The following is a 25452-nucleotide window of genomic DNA, read 5'->3' on the forward strand; positions in this document are numbered from 1 at the left end:
ATGGGTACATAGATGTATGAGTTTACTGGTGATGGGACCACTGACGCTATAACTTAGATATAGGTACATGGATATATGAGTTTACTGGTGATGGGACCACTGACGCTGTAACTTAGATATAGGTACATGGATATATGAGTTTACTGGTGATGGGACCACTGACGCTGTAACTTAGATATGGGTACATAGATGTATGAGTTTACTGGTGATGGGACCACTGATGCTGTAACTTAGATATAGGTACATGGATGTATGAGTTTACTGGTGATGGGACCCCTGATGCTGTAACTTAGTTATAGGTACATGGATATATGAGTTTACTGGTGATGGGACCACTGACACTGTAACTTAGATATGGATACATCGATGTATGAGTTTACCGGTGATGGGACCACTGACGCTGTAACTTAGATATGGGTACATAGATGTATGAGTTTACTGGTGATGGGACCACTGACGCTATAACTTAGATATGGGTACATAGATGTATGAGTTTACCGGTGATGGGACTACTGACGCTGTAACTTAGATATAGGTACATGGATGTATGAGTTTACTGGTGATGGGACCACTGATGCTATAACTTAGATATAGGTACATGGATATATGAGTTTACTGGTGATGGGACCACTGACGCTGTAACTTAGATATAGGTACATGGATATATGAGTTTACTGATGATGGGACCACTGACGCTGTAACTTAGATATGGGCACATAGATGTATGAGTTTACTGGTGATGGGACCACTGACGCTGTAACTTAGATATGGGTACATAGATGTATGAGTTTACTGGTGATGGGACCACTGACGCTATAACTTAGATATAGGTACATGGATGTATGAGTTTACTGGTGATGGGACCACTGACGCTGTAACTTAGATATGGGCACATAGATGTATGAGTTTACTGGTGATGGGACCACTGACACTGTAACTTAGATATAGGTACATCGATGTATGAGTTTACTGGTGATGGGACCACTGACGCTGTAACTTAGATATGGGTACATAGATGTATGAGTTTACTGGTGATGGGACCACTGACGCTATAACTTAGATATAGGTACATGGATATATGAGTTTACTGGTGATGGGACCACTGACGCTGTAACTTAGATATAGGTACATGGATGTATGAGTTTACCGGTGATGGGACCACTGACGCTGTAACTTAGATATGGGTACATCGATGTATGAGTTTACAGGTGATGGGACCAATGACGCTGTAACTTAGATATAGGTACATGGATGTATGAGTTTACTGGTGATGGGACCACTGATGCTGTAACTTAGATATAGGTACATGGATATATGAGTTTACTGGTGATGGGACCACTGACGCTGTAACTTAGATATGGATACATCGATGTATGAGTTTACCGGTGATGGGACCACTGACGCTGTAACTTAGATATGGGTACATGGATGTATGAGTTTACTGGTGATGGGACCACTGATGCTATAACTTAGATATAGGTACATGGATGTATGAGTTTACTGGTGATGGGACCACTGACGCTGTAACTTAGATATAGGCACATGGATGTATGAGTTTATGGGTGATGGGACCACTGACACTGTAACTTAGATATAGGTACATGGATGTATGAGTTTACCGGTGATGGGACCACTGACGCTGTAACTTAGATATGGGTACATAGATGTATGAGTTTACAGGTGATGGGACCAATGACGCTGTAACTTAGATATAGGTACATGGGTGTATGAGTTTACCGGTGATGGGACTACTGACGCTGTAACTTAGATAAGGGTACATGGATGTATGAGTTTACCGGTGATGGGACTACTGACGCTGTAACTTAGATATAGGTACATGGATGTATGAGTTTACTGGTGATGGGACCACTGACGCTATAACTTAGATATAGGTACATGGATGTATGAGTTTACTGGTGATGGGACCACTGACGCTGTAACTTAGATATAGGTACATGGATATATGAGTTTACAGGTGATGGGACCACTGATGCTGTAACTTAGATATAGGTACATGGATGTATGAGTTTACAGGTGATAGGACCACTGATGCTGTAACTTAGATATAGGTACATGGATATATGAGTTTACTGGTGATGGGACCACTGACGCTGTAACTTAGATATGGATACATCGATGTATGAGTTTACCGGTGATGGGACCACTGACGCTGTAACTTAGATATGGGTACATAGATGTATGAGTTTACTGGTGATGGGACCACTGACGCTATAACTTAGATATAGGTACATGGATATATGAGTTTACTGGTGATGGGACCACTGACGCTGTAACTTAGATATAGGTACATGGATATATGAGTTTACTGGTGATGGGACCACTGACACTGTAACTTAGATATGGATACATCGATGTATGAGTTTACCGGTGATGGGACCACTGACGCTGTAACTTAGATATGGGTACATAGATGTATGAGTTTACTGGTGATGGGACCACTGATGCTATAACTTAGATATAGGTACATGGATATATGAGTTTACTGGTGATGGGACCACTGACGCTGTAACTTAGATATAGGTACATGGATATATGAGTTTACTGGTGATGGGACCACTGACGCTGTAACTTAGATATGGGCACATAGATGTATGAGTTTACTGGTGATGGGACCACTGACGCTGTAACTTAGATATGGGTACATAGATGTATGAGTTTACTGGTGATGGGACCACTGACGCTGTAACTTAGATATGGGCACATAGATGTATGAGTTTACTGGTGATGGGACCACTGACACTGTAACTTAGATATAGGTACATCGATGTATGAGTTTACTGGTGATGGGACCACTGACGCTGTAACTTAGATATAGGTACATCGATGTATGAGTTTACTGGTGATGGGACCACTGATGCTGTAACTTAGATATAGGTACATGGATGTACGAGTTTACTGGTGATGGGACCACTGATGCTGTAACTTAGATATAGGTACATGGATGTATGAGTTTACAGGTGATAGGACCACTGATGCTGTAACTTAGATATAGGTACATGGATATATGAGTTTACTGGTGATGGGACCACTGACGCTGTAACTTAGATATGGATACATCGATGTATGAGTTTACCGGTGATGGGACCACTGACGCTGTAACTTAGATATGGGTACATGGATATATGAGTTTACAGGTGATGGGACCACTGATGCTGTAACTTAGATATAGGTACATGGATGTATGAGTTTACAGGTGATAGGACCACTGATGCTGTAACTTAGATATAGGTACATGGATATATGAGTTTACTGGTGATGGGACCACTGACGCTGTAACTTAGATATGGATACATCGATGTATGAGTTTACCGGTGATGGGACCACTGACGCTGTAACTTAGATATGGGTACATAGATGTATGAGTTTACTGGTGATGGGACCACTGACGCTATAACTTAGATATAGGTACATGGATATATGAGTTTACTGGTGATGGGACCACTGACGCTGTAACTTAGATATAGGTACATGGATATATGAGTTTACTGGTGATGGGACCACTGACACTGTAACTTAGATATGGATACATCGATGTATGAGTTTACCGGTGATGGGACCACTGACGCTGTAACTTAGATATGGGTACATAGATGTATGAGTTTACTGGTGATGGGACCACTGATGCTATAACTTAGATATAGGTACATGGATATATGAGTTTACTGGTGATGGGACCACTGACGCTGTAACTTAGATATAGGTACATGGATATATGAGTTTACTGGTGATGGGACCACTGACGCTGTAACTTAGATATGGGCACATAGATGTATGAGTTTACTGGTGATGGGACCACTGACGCTGTAACTTAGATATGGGTACATAGATGTATGAGTTTACTGGTGATGGGACCACTGACGCTATAACTTAGATATAGGTACATGGATGTATGAGTTTACTGGTGATGGGACCACTGACGCTGTAACTTAGATATGGGCACATAGATGTATGAGTTTACTGGTGATGGGACCACTGACACTGTAACTTAGATATAGGTACATCGATGTATGAGTTTACTGGTGATGGGACCACTGACGCTGTAACTTAGATATAGGTACATCGATGTATGAGTTTACTGGTGATGGGACCACTGATGCTGTAACTTAGATATAGGTACATGGATGTACGAGTTTACTGGTGATGGGACCACTGACACTGTAACTTAGATATAGGTACATGGATGTATGAGTTTACTGGTGATGGGACCACTGACACTGTAACTTAGATATAGGTACATCGATGTATGAGTTTACTGGTGATGGGACCACTGATGCTGTAACTTAGATATAGGTACATCGATGTATGAGTTTACTGGTGATGGGACCACTGACGCTGTAACTTAGATATGGGCACATAGATGTATGAGTTTACGGGTGATGGGACCACTGACGCTGTAACTTAGATATGGGTACATGGATGCATGAGTTTACCAGTGATGGGACCACTGACGCTGTAACTTAGATATGGGCACATAGATGTATGAGTTTACTGGTGATGGGACCACTGACACTGTAATTTAGATATGGGTACATGGATGAATGAGTTTACCAGTGATGGGACAACTGACGCTGTAACTTAGATATTGGTACTGTCAGAATCACTAGGTGGAATTGATGATACCTGCCAGCAGTTGGCGCTACTGAGTACTGAGGCGCGTAGTCTAACACGCCCCTGGTTTTCACCAGGAACCCCCGCAAGGATGTATGGACTTCGCTGCAAGGGACGTGCAGGTCGCGGCCCTCAGTATCAGTCAGCTGGCGAGGTAACAATTGAGGCAGCGGTGAGAGCCCACCAGGATGCAGGATGGAAGAGTAGTCAGCAAGCCAGGTCAAAACCAGAGGAACGGATACAGCCAAATCAGAAGCAGGAAAATGGTCAGGAAACCGGGTCAATACCAAATATCAGTCTAAGCCAGAATCAGGAACCAAGTAGAAGTCAGGAACAAGCCGGGTCAGAATCCAAGTAACAGCAACACAGGAACAAATGCTGGAGCAAGGCTGAAGACCAAATAATCTGGCACTAGACATGTGTCAGAGGCTGCCTTATATACCCTAAGGTGCCTCCTGATAGGGTTAGGGAGATTTGGTGGTAACACATGCTGGCTGCAGACAGGTGAGCAGAGATAGCATCCCGCTGCTAGGCAACAGGAGTTGGTTGCTTGGAAGGTACAGGCGTCCGTCTCCTGCACCAAGTGTCAGTGCGGAGACGGCGCCTGACAGTACTCTCCCCTTTCTTCTTCATCAGGGCTTCCAAGGTCGCCTCTCTCTCCTTCTTGAATTTGGCCAATAAGCGAGGGGCATGTATCTCTTGTACATCGATCCAAGATCTCTCCTCGGGGCCATAACCCCTCCAGTCAACAAGATCTTGGTGGCGACCCCTGGAGATCTGGAAATCCAGAATCTGATTGATCTCATATTCTTCCCCATTTACTGGGACCGGGGGTGGGGTTCTTTTGACAAATCTGTTGAGAACGAGGGGTTTAAGTAGAGAAATATGAAACACATTGTGAATCTTGAGTGATGGAGGAAGAAGGAGTTTGAATGTCACGGGATTTATAACTTGAGTTATTTGAAAAGGTCCGATATATAACAGGATGCGAGCTTCATGGTGGGAACTCGAAGTCCTAAATTCCTTGTGGATAACCACACTTTGCCCCCAACTCGAAGTCTGGGGACTGGTCTACGGCGACGATCGGCGCTAGCTTTGTAGCATCGGGAGGATTCCAATCATTTGGACTTCGCTTCAGTTCATATTTGAGAAAAGTCCCGAATGAGATTCTGCACGGCCAGAAGCGCTGAACCAGGTTGGGAAAGTTCAGGAAGGAGCGGGTGAAACCCATAGGTAAGAAAAAAGTGTCAGTGCGGAGACGGCGCCTGACAGGTACATGGATGTATGAGTTTACCAGTGATGGGACTACTGACGCTGTAACTTAGATATGGGCACATGGATGTATGAGTTTACCAGTGATGGGACTACTGACGCTGTAACTTAGATATAGGTACATGGATGTATAAGTTTATGGGTGATGGGACCACTGACACTGTAACTTAGATATAGGTACATGGATGTATGAGTTTACAGGTGATGGGACCACTGATGCTGTAACTTAGATATAGGTACATGGATGTATGAGTTTATGGGTGATGGGACCACTGACACTGTAACTTAGCTATAGATACATGGATAAAAAATCCATAAATACAACAATTGATGTCACCTTACTTATGTGAATTAGTTAATATGAGTTATGGTTACATAATTTACCCTCCCAACTGTCTCAATTTAGACATGCAAGCCACTGGGGTTTGTAGCACACCCACATGTGATACTTCCCTGCGGCGTGCACACATTGTCCAATCTCTGGATTTACGCCTAGAATAAACTGCATGTCCGTGAATAGATCTATGAGGGTCATTTATTTAGGTGCCAGTATTGGGAAACATTCTCAGGGACATTCTTCACCCGAAATTTAAATTTTCATTCAGTGGAATGTTAATTCCTGATGCAGGCGGGTAACACTCTAAGGCTGGGTATGCAAACTACACAGCAGTAGCCAATATATATATAAAGTATAAGAATATTAGATGCATCAGAGGAGTTCTGGGACTAGATAAAAGCACGGTCATGACCCCCAACCATCATAACAGCTGCACCCATCATTGTTTCAGCAATTCCCAGCTTTATAAAAGCAGTTATCCTATATATCTTACCACCACTTTATATTAGTGTGCCTGAAGGGCTGTCATACTCTGCACCATCCTGCAGTAGGAGGTTGTCAGATAACAGGGTCAGCCAGTATCTGTGACTATAAAGCGCTCTCATCCTAGAAGGGAGAACCAAGACTGCACAGGTAGGAATCACCAAGGGAGATTCAATTATCCTCAAGGTGTCGCCAGACGTTGCTTTGATGTCCGGCTGAACACATTGCCGGCTAATATGGTAACAAATCTTGGCTTCTTTTTCCTTGCATCTCTATGGGACACGAGGGAAAATGAGCATAGTTTTGAGAAAAAACATTGAGGTGATGGACCTAATTCATAAAGGCACGTATCTGCCGATTTTGAGCATATTGTCCGCAAAATCACTCTGCGCATGCCTAGAACCGTCAGAAACCTCCACAAACACAGTCCTGATCTGTGCCCCTGCAAGCGCAAAGGACGCTTACTACAGTCTATGATTTAGGGGAGTGAACTGGATGGGGAAGGGGCGTTTTTCCACAATGTACAATAAAGGCGTGCCAAACTTGAGAGCACGCAGCCACGTCCGAATCAAGCCTTATGCACGTCAAAGTTACTTGTTTTTCTGCCGTATCTCTTGCTCCAGCTACAGGTCTAGTCTAAGTCCTGATCAGTAGTGATGACAGCTGTGTGTGCATGCTAAAACATGTGTTTGCAATCAGGAGCAACTGTAAAAGTCTATTTTATATTTAGAAGACATTAACAACATTCTAATAAATGTGTTTCATGGGGAAAAAAAATAACACAAAACACTTTTTTTTACTGTTTTAACATTAATGCCTATTATTATCAGGTAACAGTAATACAAGATTTTTATTTTGTGCATTCTTTTGCGAGTTTATAATCCACATGGGTATTGGACAAATCTTGCTGTTTCCAGTGTAGTAGAGCACAGCAGAACTGCCCCCGATTTTATAAGCACATGTAGGTAGAGGTGAATTCTGGCTCACACAAAGCCTAAATAAGTGCGTATAATACTGAACACGGGATGCGCTCAGAATATGTGTCTTGATGACTCAAGCGCCATGTGTCTCCTCGGATTGCACTGGAGACACATTGCAACATATTGATTCCGCCCCAAGTATTAGATACTTAGGTCTGCACAGTGCAGAGATGAATACTTCGCTCTCTGATCCTAGGAGGTTCCCTGTGACTCTGAGAATTCAAGGCTATGCAGTACCCGGACTGTGACTTTGTGCCAGCCTTGATGTCCATGTCTGAAACGAGCATGTTGCCAATGTTAGAGCTATTAGCAGCCTGTTTCCCCGGTGGTCTAGTGGAGAGGAAGTGAGCAGGATGCCTCACGTCCGATATGCGCATGTACAAATAACGCACACCGGTAGTTTAACTTTTGCGCTGACACTTCTATCAGAGAGTGAGACAGACCGTAAGCTGCACCAGCCAGCTGCGTAACAGTTATATTTAAAAACCTCAACCCCACATAGACAGTGACCGGAGGCTCCCCAGTATATCTACTTAAGGAGTCTGCCCACATTATAATCTGCACGGACATGGACTGTAGTTGACAGGCCGAGTGACCGTAAAACGATAAAGAACAAGTGGGTCTTTTGTAATAAGGTGAATGCGGATGGAACCATTGCCCGTTATAAAGCCGCCTTGGTGCCAAGGGATACACACAGAAGTTAGTCATTGCCATTTCTACTATCCATGATTTACTACTGTACCAGCTTGACTTTGACTCTGCATAACCTGAATATGGAGTTAGTTGAGGAGATTTACATGGAGCCACCTGAACACTATAATGATGGTGTGTTCCAACAGGGTAAAGTCTGCCTCCTAAGGAAATCCCAATATGGCCTAAAGCTAAGTAGCCATTGTTGGTGTAGAAAATTGGATGCTGTGCTGCTAGCAATGGACTTTATTAGGTCAGAGACTGATTAATGTTTGTATCGCAAATCTATATAGGAAAAGTTGTTCATCATGGTGGTGTATGTAGATGATCTGTTGCTAGATCGAGGCCCAGCAAATAAGTGGCTAGGAATGAATATTGTGCAAAATCTGAAAACAGGGACTGTTACAGTTGGTCAACAGACATACATTGAAAATATACTTACAGAGTACGGAATGCCTGATACAAAACCATTGAGCACACTCATTGGTAAAAGCTTAAAAATGATTAAAGCAATGTCACCAGTAAGCAATGAAGAGATAGAGGAAATGAGTCAAACCCCTGTTAAAGCGCTGTTGTAGCTTAATGTATGCAAGTATTGGGGCTCGCCCTGGTATCAGACATGAAGTGAGTCGTGTGAGTCAATTTGCTATCAATCCTGGAAAACAACACTGGACTGCAGTCAAAAGAATCCTAAGATACTGGAATTCTTTAAAGTTGGGATTAACAAAGACTTTCTGGGATCCGATGAGGATGACCGTCGTTCCTGCACAGGGTTTGTTTGTCTTAGCAGGTGCAGCCGTCAGCTGGGCAAGCAGAAAGCAACCACCTGTTGCCCTATCCACCACCGAGGCAGAGTACACGGCACTCACAGAAACCACAAGAGAAGCCTTATGGATAAAGGAGACTTTGTGCGAACTTGGTCTTCTTTGTCAGAGTGAGACCACTAACATTGTGTGTGATAACCGAGGGGCAATTGATTTTTCTTCCAGTTCAAAGCACTATGGACGGTCCAAACACCACTTCATACGTGATTTAGAGGAAGAAAAAGTCTATCAGTGTGAGTTATATAGCCAGTGAGGATAATGCAGCTGACATGTTAACGAAGGGACTGACATCACACTTGCTAATTGAGTCCCTGAGAAAATGTGGACTGAAATATACTTAATTGATGTTGATATGCTTCACCATATGCTTGTTTTGTTTATTAACCCTTGTTTCCCGGTTACAGAGAGACTTTATCTAGGAATGTTTGATAAAGTAAAAATGTTTTTCTTCATGACCACAAACATCACTAGGCGAGGGGGGTGCTAGAAGAGGAGAACTTCGCTCCGTCTCCTATTAGCAGCCTGTTTCCCGGTGGTCTAGTGCAGTGGCGGATCCAGGGGTAGCGATCGGGGCAATCGTGCCCCAACCCCCCCCCCCCCCCCTAGCAGCACAAGACCTTTAAATTTGGGTCCAAGATGCCGATCAAACGCGTGAAGGAGGCGGGGCCAATCGCAGTTGGTGGGTGGGGTTTTACGGAGGACAGCCAATCGGAATGAAGGAGGGGCGTGGTTATACAAAATCGGTACTGCACACGATTGAACAACGCAAACCGGAAGTTCAGCTTTTGCGCCGACACATCTATCAGAGAGTGAGACAGACCGTACATAGCACCAACTGGCTGCGTATCAGTTATATGTATAAACCTCTCATGTAGTATTTAAATGATAGACAAGGGGAGCAGATTGCACCTTTTGTTTTTAATTGTGTAGTTTTATTGAACATTTTGTCATAGCACAAAACAAAACGTACTTAGAAACAACACAAAACAGTAACACGGAGTGCACCCACTTCACAAACATTGAGAGTGCCTCCCAAGTAACTCAGCAACATCACATCCGTAAAAATAGCAGAATTAGCGCTGGTACAAACATGTGAATAATGAACAACTCATAGATAACTAAACAGCTCAATAAATAGCCTTGTATACCGGATGTAATACAGACCATGGGGTAAATGTATTAATGTCCGGATTCAACTCCGGCGTGTTCAGCGTCTTCGGCGATTAAATTTAAAGCGGCGCTGCATTGTAAAGGGAAATATCAGCAGAGATTTTCTGTCAAATCCCGCGGCTGAATCATTCTAAAGAACAAAGTGGGTAATTGAAACCGCCCCTGAGGGGGGAATTCAATTAGCCACGAAGTGTCCCTGGCAAAGATTTGACAGAAATCTTCGCTTATTTCTCCTCGCATTCCGTAGAGGTGTGAGGAAAAAGAGGGGAGATTTCTACTGTGATTGCCGGCAATGTGCGTGGCACGATGTCCACGCGCCACTTCGCAGACAATTGATTTCCCCCTTTAGAGGGAGATTTAACTGTCGGCAATGTTTGGCTGGACATCACCTCGATAATTACGGTAAGGAATCTCTGCGAAAAATCAGCGGAGATTCCAGCATGAACGTTGGCGCAATTTGTCTCCATGGACTATTCCGGAGACACATTGCACTGACTTGAATCTCCCCCTTAATCCCCTGAAAGACAACTCTTTTTTTTAAAAAAAAAAAGCAGTGCATTCATTGCCCGATACCTTTGCACCAACCAGACTACACTTTAAAGGAGTAAGTATATGCTCCAAAATGGCAATGTAATGAAACATTAAAATGTACTATGTGACATGTGATAACGAGATTGTGCCCTCAGTCTCATGCGTGTAGCTAAACTGAACGTAGATATCTATGTAACAGTTGCGTGTTTCCTTTGCAGATTGCTTGACGCCTACACGTATTCTCCTGCTAAGCCGTTCTAAATTTAATTCTATATGCTTCAAAAAAAAAAAAAATTATTAAAAGGGATCACGATTTAACTATTTGCCCTTTGTCCCTCGATCACTTGTTATCCTGCTGTATAATTCTACATGGCCGGGAAGCACAACTCGCTTCAGCTGTGTTCCTGTGCCCTAATCCATCCGTCTATATCAATACGCACGCCCACATGCTCGTCACGTAACCTGCTTGCTGGAAAAGTCATCGTTGCTACTGGTTACAAAAACTGGCAGCGCTGTGAGGGATTGAATGACAAAGGAGTTATCTAATATTTCGGAGAGGTTTTAAACATGCTCAGATTTTTTTTTTTTCCTTTTTCTTTTTATTCCGGTGTCCTTTTATAGCGATATGAGATTTCTTTTTGTTTCCATGGCAACAGGTAAAATTGTGAATGATCTGAACAAACTGGGCTTCCAGGCTTGAACATACTGTATGCGCTAATGAATGGATGGATTCTACTACAGGGAAGTTCCTGCTTTTGAAAAACTTTTAGGATTAGCCCTAAAACAAATGAGAGGTGTTTCTGACGGTCGTTCCTGCAAAGATAGTTTAAAGGCAATGTATGCATAAAAACAATTAATTAAAGGAGTGGTCCAAATGTGTTAGTTGGCGGAACTCAGAAGTCCGCGTTTGTCTATTGATTATACATTTTGATGTTTGTGACAGGTGTCAGTGGTGTTGGGTGGATGTGAAACCACAGAGACTTTTAACTTAACCAGGTTGCAGGTTTATTGAACTTGGTAACAAACAATTGATCATACTTGCCAACCTTATGTTGGCCGGGTCCGGGAGAACCTGGAGGGCAAGAGGGGTGTATGGGCGGAGGGAACGAGGCTTCATGATCCGTGTCCTTTTGGTGACGTAATGCCTGTTTTGGGTCTTTTTACAGTGTAAAAAGACCCCAAACAAGCATTACATCAGTGGGGTGGGGCCAAAATTATGCAAATTGTGAAGCCCCGCCCCCTCCTCCCGTACATTCCGGCTCTAATTTTATTGAAGTGGGCAGGTGGGCCAGATGCGGGAGAATCGCCAGCTCTCCCGGGAGTCTGTGAGACTGACCAGTTGGTAGTTTGTAGTACAGCAGCAGCAGGTAATAACAGTTATAACAGGTTTCTGTAAACACTTATATGCTTATAGATGCAGGCAGGTTCTTTGGTATATTGTTATATACTGCACATCCGTGCAGTTTATAATGTGAACAGACTCCTCTCATACTTATGTAGATATGCTGGGGATCCTCTTATCACTATCTATGTGGGTTTGAGGCAGAGCTGCTCAGGTTCGTTTTCTGAAAACCGAACCCACCCGAACATAGGGGATCCAAGGACTTTTGCGCGTCCTCAGATCTGAATCGAGGCAAAACATCATTGTTGCGTTGTCGGATCTCGCGGGTTTTGGATTCCGTAAGTACCTCTCTCCCCAGGAGATCCAGCGCCATTGCTCACACAGAAACAGGGGTAGCAGTGTCCTTGTCACTCTCCAGTCTCCTGTGACATTGCTCAGTGCCATTGCTCACACAGAAACAGGGGTAGCAGTGTCCTTGTCACTCTCCAGTCTCCAGTGACATTGCTCAGTGCCATTGCTCACACAGAAACAGGGGTAGCAGTGTTCTTGTCACTCTCCAGTCTCCTGTGACATTGCTCAGTGCCATTGATCACACAGAAACAGGGGTAGCAGTGTTCTTGTCACTCTCCAGTCTCCAGTAACATTGCTCAGTGCTATTGCTCACACAGAAAAAGGAGGGGTAGTAGTGTTCTTAACACTTAACAAAAAATTACTGGTAATGACTGGAAATTAATGTTATTGAGGTTAATAATAATGTAGTAACAAAAAAAAGAGTCAAATTATGTGATTTTAGGGAAAAAATAAACTTTGTGTTTTGGTTTTGGTCTTGGCAAAACTGCCCTAAGGTGTTTTGGTTTTGGTTTTGGATCTGTATTTTTTTTTTATTTTTTTTTAAAAAAGAATTGCTAAAAATGCTAAAGTCACATAATTTGGCTCTATTTTGTTCCTACATTATGGCGTTTTGCCTCGGTTCAGATCCAAGGAAGCGGGTAAGTACCGAGCCGGCTTGGCTCGGTACTCAGATTGGCGGTGTTCGGGGGACTCAGATTTCGAAATAAACAAGCCTGAGCATCTCTAATTACATCCTGTGACAATAAATCTAATTTCTCCATGTGACTGCAGAGTGAGGCCCATTAGTGAGCCCGGTTCACATTTAGTAAAATCGCCCCAAACCTCCCAGTTCCTCCAATCAGGAAATGATGAATAGTATATGCAGAAATGGATAAGTAGTTGATATCACATGAGTCCACAGGATGCATGCCGCCAATTACGTGATTCGCATCTCTTGCCATTAAACCATACTGAATAATGTATGTTTTTTGCAAAAACTTTATGCTTTCAGAAAAAATATATTATACAACAGAAACCAGTAATCAACATGATAATAATCGTATTAGCAGTTAAATGGGTTAGATGGTTAACGAGTAAAAACCCAATATTGCATTTTGAGTGGATGATCACAACTCCATAAAACTAACAGGAGAGCTCTGGAATCAGAAAAGGAGAAAACGGGAAAGAGAAATCAAATAATGAAACTGTGCTACATGGAGAGCTCTGCAAGAAGACTTACTAGTACCATCACAGAAACTAGTTAATGTCATATAACAATATTTTTAAATATAAAGGGAAAATAAAAATATAAGGTTAGGAGTCCCTTTAACATAACATGCCATATATATTTTTAAACAAAACAATTCATAGCCTGTATTGCCAGTCAAAGAACGGCGCCCCAGTGGGGAGTCTATTGAGGGGTACTATGATCCAGGAAAGTCAAATATAGAACATCCAGAATTGAAATGCAGACTCCTGTATGAGTCTAAAAAGATACCCAAGAAAACATACAGGATGTATCACTGAAAAATATATAACTATTCACCCCCATAATTCTTTTTATATTTATCAGACCTTTCTTAACCCCTTCACAAACAGAGGTGTTTCATACTTCCGGGACCAGCCCACATTTCACTGACTTGTTATATGTTGGTTAAAACAAGAACAATTTTGTAACCAATTTACGTAACCTAATGAATTTCCCATTGACTATATCCTGCTGTGGCTGCTACATACACACCTAAGAGTTTGAGTGTTTAAATGACTAACAAGAAATGGAGACTTATCAGCCCTATTGCTATTCTGAGACATGTTTAAAATTTACAGTTATTTAATTTAGTATTCTGATTCAGTCATGGCGGTATATTTACCTGCGGATGAAAACTGAGTCAATTGAAACTTTGACTGATTTAAATATTTTTAATAATAATGTTATGGATGATAACTTATAGTGCGTTAATTAGAAGCTGCCGAGGCCTGAACTGAACAAGTCCATGGGGTATATTTGCTAAACTGTGGGTTTGAAAAAGTGGAGGTGTTACCTATAGCAACCAATCAGATTCTAGTTATCATTTATTTAGTACATTCTACAAAATGACAGCTAGAATCTGATCGGTTGCTATAGGCAACACCTCCACTTTTTCAAACCCACAGTTTAGAAAATATACCCCATGAACTTGTTCAGTTCTGTAAAGGCCTCGACAGCTTCTAATTAACGCACTATAACTTATCATCCGTAACATTATTATTAAAAATGTTTGAATCAGTCAAAAGTTTCAATTGACTCAGTTTTCATCCATCACTGAATAACTCCTGTGACAGTCTGTATATAGCATTTACTGGAACCTGAAGCCGTCATTGCTAGCCGGGCTCTGGGTACTTGGTGGGGCCACTAACTGAAGCACACAGTTAAAAATAATAACTTGCCAATTAAAAACGTTACACAGGTTTAGATAATACATATTGAAAACCATTTGGTAGCTTGCAACACCTTCAAAAAAAATAATTAAACAAAAACAATCTTACGATAAATCTAGTGGTGTGAATTTTTTTTGGGGGCCTTCCTTAATTTCTTCTATCTTTTGCATATTTGTCACACTTAATTGTTTCAAATGCAAACACAATTTAATATAAAACAAAGACAACCTGAGTAAACACAAAATAAAGTTTTTCAATGGTCATTTTGTTTATTGAAGGAAAAAGTTTTCCAACACCTATATCACCCATGTAAAAAATGAATCCCCCTCTTAACTTAATAACTGGTTGTGTCACCTTTAGCAGCAACAGCTTAAACCAAAAACTTCCGATAACTGGAGATCAGTCTTTCACGTTGCATTTTGGCCCACTCTACGTTATAGAATTGCTTTAATTCAGCCACATTGGAGGGTTTTCGAGCACGAATTGCCCAGTTAAGGTTCCGCCACAGGATCTCAATTGGATTCAAGTCAGGACTTTGTCTAGGCCACTCCAAAACATTATTTTTGTTTATTTTGAACAGTTCAGAGGTGGACTTGCTCTTGTGCTTCGGATCATTGTCTTGCTGCATAACCCAATTGCGCTTGAACTTCAGATCATGGACTGATCATTATCATCATCATCATCATCATTTATTTATATAGAGCCAACATATTCCGTAGCGCTTTACAATTGGGGACAAACATAGTAAACTAATAAGCAAACTGGGTAAAACAGACAAAGAGGTGAGAAGGCCCTGCTCGCAAGCTTACAATCTATGGGACAATGGGAGTTTGATACATGAGGTTAAGTCTACATTTTGCATTTCGGCCCAGCCAGACTGCAAAGGTAAATGTGATTCGTAAGCTAAATGATCCCGTCACACAACAATGTTGGTCAGGGGGTAGTTGTCTTGTGTGAAATTGTGTAATGGGTGGTAATAGGGTAATGTAGTGAGGTTAAGAGGGTGGTTGAGGAATATTATAAGCTTGTCTGAAGAGGTGGGTTTTCAGAGAACGCTTGAAAGTTTGTAGACCAGAGGAGAGTCTTATTATGCGAGGGAGTGAATTCCATAGAGTGGGTGCAGCCCAAAAAAAGTCCTGTAACTGGGAATGGGAGGATGGAATGAGGGTGGGTGAGAGATGCAGATCTTGTGCATAACGGAGGTGTAGAGTTGGGAGATATTTTGAGACAAGAGAGGAGATGTATGTTGGTGCAGCTTTGTTGATGGTCTTGTAGGTTAGTAAAACTATTTTATATTGGATTCGGTAGAAAACAGGCAGCCAGTGTAGAGACATACAGAGTGATTCAGCAGAGAAATAACGATAACTGTAAATTCACCCTCAGAATTTTCTGGTAGAGAGCAGAATTCATTATTCTGTCAATTATGACAGGTCCTTAGCAGCAAAGCAACCCCACACCATCACACTACCACCACCATATTTGACTGTTGGTACGATGTTCCTATTGTGAAATGCTGTGTTAGCTTGACACCAGATGTAACAGGTCCCATGTCTTCCAAAAAGTTAAACTTTTGAATCATCAGTCCAAAAGACTTGGGGGTCATCAACGTGTTTTTTGGCAAATGTGAGATAAGTCTTTATATTCCTCTTAGCTAACAGTGGTTCTCGCCTTGCAACTCTCCCATGGATACCGTTTGTGCCCAGTCTCTTTCTTATGATGGGATCATGAACACTGACATTAACTGAGGCGAGCGAGGCCAGCAGTTCCTTAGATGTTCGTCTGGGTTCTTTTGTGATTTCCTGGATAAGTTGTCATACGCTCTTGGTAGACAGGCCTGGGAAGATTTACCACTGTTCCAAGTTTCACCCACTGTTGATTGCTGGAGTCCCAGAGTCTTAGAGATGGCTTTGTAACCCCAGACTGGTATATTTCAATAACTTTCTTTGTCATACCTTCTGGCACACTGTGCTACTTGTTGTGACTGTTGATACCTTTTAGCCAACTTCACATTATTGGAAAGGTTCTATTTAAGTGATGTTTAAACAGGGCGGCCAGGTTGTATCTAGTCTAACTGAACCCAATTATCAATTTACTTGGTTACTCCATTGGTTAAATGAGTAACTAAGGGGGTAATTACTTTTTCACACAGGACCAGTTGGTGTTGGATAACTTTTTTCCACCAATAAATGAAGTGACCATTTAAAAATTGTATTTTCTGTTTACTCAGGTTGTCTTTGTCTTATATTCAGTTTTGTTTGAAGGTCTCAAATGATTAAATGTGAAAATAAGCAAAAATAGAAGATATCAGAAAGGGGGCAAAAACTTTTCACACCACTTTAAACCCTGTAAATAACAGATTCATCTGGGATGTTATCTAAAAACTCTGGAAACATAATCGAGTTTGCCTATGTTCAATCATTTCATTTATTATTGCTATTTATTTACTATTGTTTATTCATATAGCACCTACCATATTATGCAGCGAGGTACAGAGATATGTAATCATTCACATCGGCCCTAACTCATTATTATTATCATTTATTTGTTAGGCGTCACAAGGTTTCCGCTGCGCAGTACACAGTACAAACAGTAGACTATACAGGGTGACATAGTCCAGAACAATAAGCACAAAGTACCAATACTTCAGAAACTCCAGGCAGACATATGGGGTAAAGATGGAGCAGAAGAACAGGTATGGAGACAGGAGGGAAGAGGGGCCCTGCTCATACGAGCTTACATCCTAAGGGAGGGTAAACAAAATCAGGCACAAAAGGGAGCCAGTGAAGCATGGGGGAGAGAAAAGAGGGGCCGGGCGAAGAGAGAGGGGAGAACGAGCGGAGGAGATGAGGGGTTAAGTGGATGGTTGGTAGGTTTTGAGGAACAGGTGAGTTTTAAGTGCCCCTTTGAAGGAGCACAGATTGGGAGCTTATTCATTGGAGCTTACAATCTAAATTTCCAATCACACACACTAGGGTCAATTTTGTCAGAAGCCAGTTTACCTGTCAGTATATTTCTGGAGTTTGGGAGAAAACTGTAGCATCCGGAAGAAAGTCGCACAAACAAGGGGAGAACAAACTCCACACAGATAAGGTCCTGGTCAGAAACAAACTCATGAGGGAGCAATGCTAACCAATGTGTTTCCTGTGTATGTTTGTGAATGACCAACAGCAGAAAATTGCCGTTTTCTGCTACATATATACTAATTCTGGTTAATAAGTCTTCAAAATGTGGCCTCCTCTTGCTATACAACAGTTTGCAATAGACCAGTGTTGGCTAATCTGTGACACTCTAGGTGTTGTGAAACTACAAGTCCCAGCATGCTTTGCCAATATATAGCAGCTTATTGCTGGAAGGGTATCCTGGGACTTGTAGTTTCACAACACCTGGAGTGTCACAGGTTAGCCAACACTGCAATAGACAGTCAAGTTACCAGGAAAGGAAAATATATGGTACATATTTAGAAACGTTATAGTGTTCTAAACTATGCTTTGCACTCTAAGGCACAGTAGGTTAGTATAATTGATATTATTACCAAATGGTTGATTACTAAGTCACTAAAATCTGCATTAGGTGATACCATTGCAATGGAAGCTGAGCTAAGTTTGCAACAGTAGTAGGAGAAAAGGACTCATATGCATACCCCCAACTGTCCCGATTTAGGCGGGACACCCCAATCTGCGGGCCGCAAAAAGGGATGAGACTTAACAGAGAAGTGGGTAGGGCTTTACACAAATTACACATGTGTGGGTGGAGCTTGGGTGAAACGGGGCGGTACTTGTTTTGTTCCGCTGTCAGGATTCTTAATGTTTGGAGGAATACATATGCCAGTTTTCTAAGGATCATACTGTTTTTCCCACTGAAAATAACATTTTAACTTGAATAGATTTAAAAAGCATTTTACTGCATATGGCACCCAAAAAAAGCAAACCCTGTTTTCATAGACTGCAACTTTTTATGTCATGTCACTTTTCTGCTACAAAATGATGCAATTATGGGATGTCTATAAGAGATGGAAACATCATCATTCCAATGAGCCTCCAACAATTATACATCAGAGTAGAAGTTAAAATATAAACACATTCTAAGTCAAGCAAACTGTAATGATGCTGGTGGTATTATCTGAAGCCCAATAGCCGAGTAGATATCCAGCGAGTAATCAGACGTTTGCCGGGTCAGTACACAAGCGGGTAGTCGGACGTTTAACGGGTCAGTACACAAGCGGGTAGTCAGACGTTTGCCGGGTCGGTACACAAGCAGGTAGTCACAGATGCAAGGTAGAGTAACAAGTAGCAGGAGCTGAGCAAGCAGAATACTCAAGCATATGTCTGAACCAGGAGGTGCCATTTATAGGTCCAAACAGGAAACAGGATCCAAGATGGTTTCTCTTTGATGCCAAACTGGCCATTTTGGATAAGGGCAAATCTAAGGGCAAGTTTGCAAATACAGAGACCTCTAGTGGTTGGAGGTGCAAATGTCAAAGTAATTCCTTACACAAACAGAGAATAAAATGTCCATTCCTTATAAGGAGATCTGCAGCCCATATACAAAGAGTTAGTTAACACAATAGAGGTCATTTCTGAACTTAAAAAAATGCAGAAGCTTAGCACACATACTATTTGGTGACATCACGTCCCTATTCTCGACGAACACACCCATTTGTACTAGGAGGCACAAGGATTTGTGAGCAAGAAGGCATATAACCTGCCAAGATTTACAATCCCACAAGCAGGACAAAGTAAGCAACTCCCCCAATCCACCCAAACTCTGCCCATAAATGGTCAAATTGGGCAAAACTCCACCCACTTTTCTGTTAATTCCCACCACTATTGTGGCCCACAAACTGCGATGTCACGTCAAGGTAGACAAATCTTCTTCAGATGGAGCTTGTCAGATCTGGTGGTTTATCAGTCTTTTTCTGGCATGTTTCCCCTTGTCGTATAAGATGTGTAAGTGTACACACAACAACCATTTATTTATACTAGGTAACTCGCTAATGTATGTAAATTTATAGAAAGTACCCACTAACCTGAGTACATTTATTACCCAGCTACTCTTTATGCATTGAAATATTTAAAAAATAACCCTTCGGATTGGTTATGTGTATTTGTTATCCATTACTAATAAATTGGTGTTCTGATTTATATCTAACAGACTCTAGTACCCCATAAACCTGAGAGAAGTACCACTTTGGGTTCAAATGTAGGTAACCTAGGCACCAGGAGGACCATTAGATATATTTGAGGAGATAGACAAGGTTCTGCGCTTCTGCAGTTTTGCACTTTGTTACTGACCTTTAATGAACAGTACTAGTATAAAACAATCTAAGTGTAAGAAAGGGTTGGGGCACCAGGGTGCAAACAATATAAAACTTCAGAGCTAAAAGTTACAGAAATCTGTGAGATTTACACACAACAGATCAAATACAAATACAACCTGAGAAAGAAAGTTTTGCAAAAGAACAAACAATCTTATGACGTTAATATAAGAACTGACAGGTCCATCCAGAGTTGTACAACAGTAGATATATCCTAAAACGCTAGGATAGATGCTCAAGTTACCAAAGACTTAAGTGTATACCTGTGACAGGATGGACTGCCTATGCCACCCCGTCTGTTGTTGCTGGGAACCGGCTGGGCTTTCTTTGCCACCGTTCCCTTTCGTTATCCCAAATGTGCCCTCTTGCCGCAGTAGGAGTGGCCTACAAATGCTGCCACCACTGGACTCCTATACCGGCATCCAGAACCGGGTTTCTTCTGGGTAACTGACGCTGCAAGTGTACCTCGTGCTGGTGTACCTGGAATGGTACTCCTGACCTTTTGGATCAGGGTTTCTGTGGATGGATCCCCCCTGGCCTATCACACCAGCTTTTCTGGTGGTACCAGAAAAGCTGAGTCCAAACCTCAGAGACAGCCGGAGAACGGATTAGATTTAGGATCTAATCTGCAGGTCACAGGAATACAGCAATACTGAAGATGTTTTCAAGCAGGTCTTTGAAGCAAGATGTTTATTTGTTCTCACTTGGTTAAAGGTACCAGGTGAGCAGGTCAGATGAAACTAGAAGAACAAGTTTTCAATACAAGCCAGTGCCTTTTATACAGTTTAGACACAGGCTATTTTTAGAATCAGGATGTAACCTGTTTACACAAACATGGATTTACATGCATTGCAAAGCCAACAATATTTACACTTATCTATGAATTTCTTAAAAACCTTGCTGTGTTATACTGCATCTTATTTCAGAGGCAGGAGACCTACTAGCAAGTCAAAAGGTCTAACTGGCATGAATATTTCAGACAGTCGCAGAATACATATTCCCAAAGAAAAAGTACAAACCTCAAACAAAAGTCATTTCCCTATATCACAATACACAAAAAGCTTTGTAAACAAAGGCTTATTGTATCAGATATATACATCAGAAATGAGGCATTTGCTTTAGAAAGGTTAAAACAGAAAAAACAAATTTTCTACGCTGGTCTCAGAAATAACGATTTCCTATCTCAAAATATACACAATATCAAAAATAAATGCATGTGCAATTATATAAATAAGCACCCTGCGGCATTTCCTTTAAATAAATCTATACCAGAAGCCATGTATCAGTGATCCAGTCACAATACCACTGTTTACAAAAATTGGCACTTGGATTTAACCACCTTGAAAAATATATATGAAATCCACATTTTATTCATTGAATATTAAAATCTGTGTTATATATTCAAAAAGGACAACTGACTTTAAAATGTGCAGTAACTATTATTTTTAACTAATTATATTCAAAATGCACTATAACATACCTCCCAACTGTCCCGATTTTGGATGGCTATCCCGACTAGCGGGCCACAAAAGAGGTGGGGGCTTAACCGAAAAGTGGGTGGACTTTAAATTAAATTTGCCTGTTTGTGGGTGGAGTTTGGTAGAACGGGGTGGGGCTTATTTTGTTCCGCTTTTGGGAACCTAACTGTAGAGGTATGCCATGATAACATAATGGCATAATTACATCTATGAGAACTATTACTAATTCTAAAGAATGGGCAAAACAATTATAGAAAAAACATAATTATACCTTATGATTGTATGTAAAAAAAAAAATTTTTTGTGCTCAATGGTACAATCAGAAAAAAAACTATTATCCCACAAATATATGATTAGTGATTCCCATCATTATAACTATGTTCAAAATATGATCCAAAGGGCCACAGCAATAGTTTCCGTATAATTAAAGTCATATTCAAAACATTAATGTAATGCCAAAAACATAAAAAAGTGCCCAAAAATGATTTGAGTGATTCCAGTAAATATAATGAATGCATTATTATAAAAAATCAGAACAAATAATTGATTCTCCCTGTGTTTGCATGGGTTTCTTCCGGGTGCTCCGGTTTCCTCTCACACGCCAAAAAACATAATAGTAGGTTAATTGGCTGGTATCAAAATTGACACTAGTCTCTCTCCCTCTCTCTGTGTCTGTATATTAGGGAATTTAGACTGTAAGCTCCAATGGGGCAGGGACTGATGTGAATGAGTTCTCTGTACAGCACTGTGGAATCAGTGGCGCTATATAAATAAATGGTGATGATGATGATTTAGAGGTGGTTGTAAAAATGTGGTCTGAACCCAAGAGAAAATGTACGGCTGCAAAATTGCATTTACATGTGTCTATTTAGAGATGCATATATCTGAAGATACGTGCAACTTGTGATGTAGCGTATAGATACGTTCATCGTATCGCATCATCGTCAACACAGGAAATTACACCATACCTATGAGACGAGCAAACATACACATCCTAAAAATGGGACACATCACTAAGGGTCCTGGTTGACTTGCATGTCTGAAGAAACGCGTTTCAGTGCTAAACTGCACTAAGTTTTGATATTGTATATACAATCTCTAACCGGCAGGAATTGCTTGTTCATCTGTCGCTGTAACGAAAGGGTCCTTTAGGAAGGGGGCACGATCTCCTCTTAACGGATATCTGGATATCTGGAGATTGGTGGATAATGTGGTGAGACTTCTGTTTTGTGTGTGTCGGGAACCGCACCAGTGACTTTGATAAATACAAAAACCACCGACAGCCTTCTTTATTTGCTTGGATTTTATATCTATAAAAATCCTAACAAATGCTAATTATTCCATTCCCACTGGTTTCTAATTTATTTATGAATAATTATTGCTAATTCTTGTGAAGTAGTGTGCGTTTCTACATTGTTCATATTTAACAGATTCTAGTACCCCATAAACCTGACGGAAGTACCACCTGGGGTCCAGATACCACCTGTAGCTGGTTTAGTATGTATAATTCATTTGTCACTTTTAATAAATTGAATATATATAAATGATTCTGTGATAGTGGTTCTTTTACACCATAGGTGGTTAGCGCAGCCATTTCTTTCTTTATCATTTTTGTAAACACATGGTAGAGACCACACAGTGTCCTAATTGGGAGCTGCTTACACTTATTTTAATTGAGTTGTTCCTTTACCACTAGCGCAAAAGGTGTTATCTACTTTGAGTGTCCTCACGCAAACTGTACTGCACATTAAAGGACACATTTATCAATATTCGTCAAAAATGTAAAATAGTTATCAATCCTTATAGCATGGATAAGGATTGAACTATTTCTCAAATTTATTAAAAATCCAAAACAGGAACCGCAGTTCCGATAAACTGATGTATCTGTGATAAAAAATAATAATACCACGCCTCTTCGTAATGCGCTCGTCTGCGGATCTCCTCCTTGTCTTCTTTGTTCCTCTTCACAATGCAATTGCGCAGGTGCAGCTCGAAAATCTTGAGGCTGCGCACAGGAACCCTGCAGTATTGACTGAAGAAATGAGATCATGTGACTGGGAGGGATCACATGATCCCTTCCCACACATGCGCATGGACATAAATGAAAAATGAAGTGTAGTCTTCATTTACGATGATGTACGCTGGCGTACATTAGCATAACAAGTTTCAGAGAAAAACTCTTTTTCGGAACTTGTTAGATTGCAATAGGGAGCAGTCATCATACTATTGAATGGTGACTATTCCCAAAAACGAAACAGAATGCAAAGCAGCAGATATCCACGATATCTGCTGCGATGCAATATTCATAAATATGCGGGACACTCCAACTTGCGTTGGAATTACGGTAAGTGTCCGTAACTTCTATAACACTACTTCTTAAATATGCCCCTAAAGCCGTTGATCTCCAAATGCAAGGGATCGAAAGTGCAAGATATGCTAGCGACTGTACATATGCCCACATTATGTTACGCATCTGCCGTACGGAAGTGGCACAAACCATGCCCGTAGTATAGTCACGCATGTCGGTGGATTAATCATCCTGGCCCGTTACTAATGATGAACCATCTTCAGGGAACACAAACTCTGGTTGGTTTCCTTGTACTACATGAAGGGAGTTCTGTCTCAAGTGACCACCACACACAAAATATTTCTAAGTTTTATAGAATATTTAAATGGAATTTGAATATAAAATAGGGATGATGATTGACCATATAAGTCTACTCTGAAGTGTGCCATGGTATAGTCATAGTATATAGTCATATAGTCATGGTATGAAATATTAATAATTTAATTGTGTTATATATATGACTTTATAACAAATGAAAGACTTGTGTGATATCCATATTTTTATTACAGAAATGTAATTGATTGTAGTAAATAACATTAATTTTTAATGTAATTTATGTATGTTGAGATTTCAGCTCACCTGACCATTTCCTTCCGTTGTAATACCGTCATCCTCTTTGTTGTGTAAGACGGCTGCTAATAAATTTGTTCTTCACATTTAAATGCAATATGTTTATTGTTTTTGTTTGTTATTCTGATTCCTCAGTTTATTCATGTAATCCCATATGATTTTTATGATGTGGACACTTTATTGTTATAGCACTTTGGATCATGTTTTGAACATAATTATGGTAATGATATCAATTATAATCATATTTTTGGGATAATCATGAGGCTTTTTTGGATTGTACTATCAAAAATAAAAATTAAGTTTTTTAGAATCAATCATGAGTTATAATTTTGTTTCAATACCTATTGGGCATCTTTTAGAGTCAATAATAATAATCTCACATGTGTAATTATAGCATTTACTATTCAGTTTGGATATCATTGGTTAGCAATGAATGTCCCTGAATACCAATTGTTCATTTCGGCTAAAACCGAGTTTTTAATATGCAATGAATTAAATGTTGATTTTATATATATTTACAGCAGTGGTTTCACCTGAGTCCCGATATTTCTAAACAGTTTTATACAGTTAAGTCTTTGGTATCCCGAGGTTCTATCATCCTAGAGTTGCAGGATATTAATATTACATTAATATATAACAATGTACAGCACACTAAAACAGTAAAACGAGCTTCAATTATATCTAAAATATATGTAGGTGTGGGAATTGATCTGCCACAAATTATAATAAAATTAAGT

The 25452-nt window shown here is 40.7% G+C and overlaps 1 protein-coding gene across 2 annotated transcripts in view; it reads right to left on the minus strand.

The window, feature by feature from the left end:
* The window catches only part of DLG2 (discs large MAGUK scaffold protein 2), a 1188444-nt gene that overhangs the window by 1009277 nt on the left and 153715 nt on the right, over positions 1 to 25452 (minus strand). The window lies entirely within an intron of this gene.

This window comes from Mixophyes fleayi, chromosome 2, assembly GCF_038048845.1.
Source record: "Mixophyes fleayi isolate aMixFle1 chromosome 2, aMixFle1.hap1, whole genome shotgun sequence".
Taxonomy (NCBI): domain Eukaryota; kingdom Metazoa; phylum Chordata; class Amphibia; order Anura; family Limnodynastidae; genus Mixophyes; species Mixophyes fleayi.